Raw genomic sequence first — 5,352 nt, 5'->3', positions numbered from 1 at the left:
GTCCCCGGTGTGAGTTCCGGGGTCAGCTTCAGCTCTTGGTCTCCCCTTGGCCAGCATTTATCATATGCCTACTGTATCCCAGCCGCATCTTGGGTGCTCAAGAGAAGGGCAGGTGGGGGTAGCAGGGGGCAGGGGCCCTCGTGGGCCTGGGCGACCACAGAGTGGAGTCCCGGCAGCTGGCAAAATGGACAAAGAGAAACGGGGGCTAAAACACGGCCAGTACAAAGGCCCTGGGGCAGCACGGAGCCAGGAGGCCAGCGTGGCTGGAGCAGAGCGGGGAGGGGGTCAGGGCGGCCCCAAAGCAGAAGCCCGGGCTCGAGTTCCAGTTCCAGGGGGATTATGCCCCCCCCCCCTGCCAGCGAGCCAGGGGCGCACTTCTGCAGGGGTCTGCAGAGGTGTGGCCTGGGAGCACCTGGATGCTCGCCCCTTCTCAGCCCTCTGCAGGAGCCCTGAGCTGCGTCACCCCCCCACCAGGCCCCCAGCACAGCGTGGCTGCCCTGGGGCCGGGGAGGGGACACGTCCCCGCCAGGGCCATGCCAGCCTCGCTGTGCGTCCCTGTCACGGGAGGGAGGCATTCCAGCCCAGTGGTGCCGTGGCATCTACAGGAGCAGCGTCTACACTGGGCTAGCCAGGATCCAGGGTGGGAAAACAGGACCCATAGCCAGCGTGGCCTCGAGAGCCACTTCGTGGCTTTGTCCTTTCCGTGGGGGGGCCCACGGAGGAAACGAGAGCGCGGGCGCGCGGGGCTAAGTACAGGCACTGGCCACTGCCAGCCTTGGTCTCCCCTGCCCGCCGCGAGGCCGCTGCCCAGGCTGGATCTGCAGGACGGGCACGCGGGGGCGCTGTGGTCAGACCCCCCAGGAGTCTCTGCTGTGAATCTGCAGCCAGGCCGGGGGCTCGTGGGCACGGGACCAGCGCTGAGGAGGGGGTGCTGGCAGAGGGTCTGAGGTCTGGGGGCCGAGGGCACGGCTGTGCAAAGGCCCTGGGGTGGGATGGAGCTGAGGGTGGGTGGGCGAGGCCGTAGGGAGCCATGTCCAGGTTTAGGTGGGCTGGCGTCCCCGTGCCCATCCGAGTGCCACCCGCCGCATCCCCTGCTGTGTGCCGGCGCTGGGGTGGGGGTCGGGGTGCTCTGTCTCCCGGCCCTCGGCCGCTGCCCACTGTGCCCACATCTGAGGCTCTGAGGAGCTGGCCAGTCAGCTGCAAACCATGGAATGTGTCCCGGAGCCGGGCGGAAATGTCGGCGGGGGTGGGTCGGTTCAGGCGGGGCTACAGGGCCACGGGCCCCTCCTTGGCCCCCGCCCCGGACACTGCGTGGAGGCGGGCTGGGCTGGGTTCCTGGGCGGGTGAGTGAGTGAGTGAATGAATGAATGAGTGAATGAATGAATGAGTGGCTCAGAAGGAGTTTCCTGGCTTTGGCCTGGCCCAGCTCTGGCTGTTGTAGCCATCTAGGGAGTGAGCCAGCAGACAGAAGATCTCTTGGTCTCTTTCTTTCCCTCTCTCTCTAACTCTGCCTTTCAAATAAATGAGTAAATCTTTAAAAATATTTAATAGGAAATATGATAAAATATGAATTACATCTTTTATGAAACCTTCCAAAAATGGAAAAATTAGAAACAATACCCAACATATTTTGAAGCCAGACTAACTTTGAAAAAAAAACCTGTCATGGGCATCACAAAATACTAAAATTTCAAACTAATCACATTCATGAATATAGATAAAAAAATCTTAAACTAGATATTTATAATAGGAACCCAGTTACATACACCACAGTATGATGTGTTTTGACCAAACTGAGTTTATTCTAGGAATACAAGATTGGCTTAATATTTGGAGAACATACAGTACAATTACAAATGTTAATAAAATAAAAATTTAAAGACAATATGAACATAAAAGTTGAAGAAATATTTGATAAAGCAGCATCCAATCTTGACAAAAATCAACTAAGAACAGGAGTTATTTTTAATAGTACATATCAACAAAAACAAAAATACCTCCAGAAAACATTATTTTTCATGACAAAATGTTAAAAACCCAACGTTATACAGCATAATTAATGAATTGATAAATGTAGGCAGGATTTCTATCTTTGTTATAGCAAGGAGTTCCATAAATCCTGCCTCAAACAAAGAACATAAAAACTGGAAAAAATTGTCAGACACATCTACTATGGGCTCTTGAAACTAACCAAAAGCAATCAACAAACCAAGAAGGGTTTGTTAATGAAGAACTGCTGAGCTTTGGGTAAGAACAGTGACATTATGTAACTGACTCACCTGCAGTGGCTTCTGCCAGACTCCAGCTTGCTCTAAAACCAACAGCTTTCTATCAGAGGGAGCTACTTTACTTTGGAAGTATTGTTCGTAAAAGTAGTAAACTCAGCAAGAACAGAACAGAATTCAACCTACAGCCCTGCTAGCCTTAGGTCGATGAGTTCGGTGAGTGGCAGGCCAGAGGACTAAGTCAGAAATTCAACAGGGAAATCCTTGACCTGAGAAAGCAATGAAAGATCTTGCTTCTGTGCACCCTGGCCAATTGGTGTTCTGGTCACATACAAAGGAGACCTGAGATTTTCTAAAAGAAAATAGCAACAGTGGCAGACTTGAAAACTGCCTGAGCCTTGTTCTCCCCACACTACAGTCACAACCATTGAGGGAGAGCAGAAGCCTGTGGCAGAGATGTTTGACCACAGTCACTGGTTAATCACTGACTGGTCACCAAAGTCTTTAGAAACAGGGTGCTTTCCAGGAAGTAGGGCTAAATTTAAAAATAAGAATCTAAAATACACTCAGCAGAAGCACCAGCAACCACACATGATGGTGGTGACAGATGCTACCTACTGGGCAACAGAATCAGACTCACAAGGGGAAAGAAGTTGTGATGATAAAAACACACAGGAAAACATCAGAATTCAGAGTCACTGAACATTTTGATTTTACAGGAATTATGAGACATACAAAGAAATGAAGTGTGATGGGGCCAGCGCTGTGGTGTAGTGGGTGAAGCTGCTGCCTACAGTGCCAGAATCGCATTTGGGTGCGAGTTCAAGACCGGTTGCTCCACTTCTGATCCAGCTTCCTGCTATGGCATGGGAAAGCAGTAGAAGATGGCGCAAGTCCTTGGGCCCCTGCACCCATGTGGGAGACCTGGAGGAATGTCCTGACTCCTGGCTTTGGATTGGCGCAGCTCCAGCCATTGCGGCCAATTGGGAAGGGAAGCAGCAGATGGAAGACCTCTCTCTCTCTCTCTCTCTCTCTCTCTGCCTCTCATTCTCTCTCTGTGTAACTCTGACTTTCAAATAAATAATTCTTTAAAAAAAAGAAATAAAGTGTGACTTTGAAGTACTAAATGAAAATATCTCTGGGTGTGTCTAGTTGTTGGATATAGGAATAAATCATTAGTAATTTAGTAATTACATTAAGTGAGTGTAGACTACTGCCAATCAAGGGCAGAGATTATCAGTTTAATTTTAAAAACTATTGAGAAAAAATGGCTCCGAAATTGTATTTAGAAAAAAAAATTTTGATTGATAAAACTTCAGCTAGACTGACCAAGAGAAAAAAAAATCAGAAAAGACAAAAATTTTCCAAATTCAGGCATGAAAGAAAGGGCATTGCTATTATACCCATCAATATTAAAAGGAGTGTAAGACAATATAAGCAACTTCATGCCTTTAAATGAAACCGACAAATTCCAACTTCCGCATCAGGCCCCACGGCGTCTGGCCGCTGTGCAGAGGGCCAGGCCGGCCGCAGGTCAGTTGGGGAGGCCGCCGCCCCGCCCAGCCCGTGCTGAGAATCTGGGCACCGGGTGGGCTGCGGGCCCGGGAGGCGGCGGGGAGCCCTAAGGGGCCAGGCCGCAGGCTCCTGCTTCGGGCCGATTGGGGTCCACCGGCCTTGGGATACCCGGCAGGGCTTTCATGGTTCTTTAACTCCTCCCTTTGATGCCTCTTCGGGGGAGGAGTGCCAGCCCCTCAGCAGTTTCTTCTCACAATGAGGTCGGGGGTGGGCAGAACCCGACCCCTCTTCAGACCTGGTGAAGCGGACTCTAGTGGCCTGGGGGTCTGCATTTTCAGCAGGGGTCCCTGATGGCTTTGATGCAGGCTGCCCCACTCTGGGGACACTTCCCCCACCACAGGGAGCCCCAGAGGGTGCATTGGAGGAGGGGGCCTAGGACGCGCCTGCCTGCGTAGGAGTGACCTTGAAATGGGGAGAGTCTTCTGCCCTATGGGACACACTGACAGCGCCGAGGGCTGGATGAGCACTTCAGTCCTTGGCCACCAGGTCTTTCAGACGGGCGGATGCCATCCAGGAGCGGTGGGGGGAGCCACAGGCAGAACTTGAGAGTGGTCCTGCTCACGGACTAGCAGGCTGCCCTAGTGTGGACATTGCACACATCACTCTGATTTTACCCCAGTGTCTCCTCTGTCTATAGAGACAGCACTCGGTATGCGGTAGGAGGACTTTTGTGTGAATTAGGTGATGTCTGTTAAGTGGCTTTTACAGTGGCTGACACCGGGGAAGTGTTCAATAAAAGGTTCCCAGGAAATTATCCAAAGGGTGGCGGACAGACAGAAAGTTGGGATTAAACAAGTAGGAAGAAAAAAAAAGAAACAGACAAATTCCAAGACATATGCAAATTATAAAAATGACATGAAAAATAAAGAGAAAATCTGAGTAGATCTACTAAAAGGAAAAAAAAAGTGGCTGACACCATGGCTCACTTGGCTAATCTTCCACCTGTGGTGACGGCATCCCATATGGGCACCTGGTTCTAGTCCTGGCTGCTTCTCTCCCAGGGCAGCTCTCTGCTGTGGCCCGGGAGGGCAGTGGAGGATGGCCCAGGTGATTGGGCACCTACACCTGCGTGGGAGACCAGGAGGAAGCACCTGGCTCCTGGCTTCAGATCTGTGCAGTGCCTGCCATAGTGGCCACATGGGGAGTGAACCAATGGAAGGAAGACCTTTCTCTCTGTCTCTCTCTCTCTCTCACTGTGTAACTCTACTTATCAAATAAGTAAAAAAAAAAAAAAGAATTGGTAGTTTAAATTCTTACCACAATGTGGGACTTAGGCTTACTTAGCTTTATTGCAATTTATTTCCAATATTTAAAGAAAAAATATTCCAATCATTCACAAATATTTTGTGCAGCAGAGGAGGAGGAAATACTCCAAACTCAATCTACAAGAGAAAGATCGCCATCATCATTTCTGATCAGTATCATGCTGGTGTTTCTGGTCAATATAATAAGACAAGAAGTAAAGGATATCATATGGAATATAAGAAGTAGAATTTTCTTTTTTCTAGGTTACATGACAGTCTACAGTAGCAAATCTGGTGGAATATTCACA

This window comes from Oryctolagus cuniculus, chromosome 7 (assembly GCF_964237555.1).
Source record: "Oryctolagus cuniculus chromosome 7, mOryCun1.1, whole genome shotgun sequence".
Classification (NCBI taxonomy): domain Eukaryota; kingdom Metazoa; phylum Chordata; class Mammalia; order Lagomorpha; family Leporidae; genus Oryctolagus; species Oryctolagus cuniculus.
Note: the sequence above shows the minus strand (reverse complement) of the source record.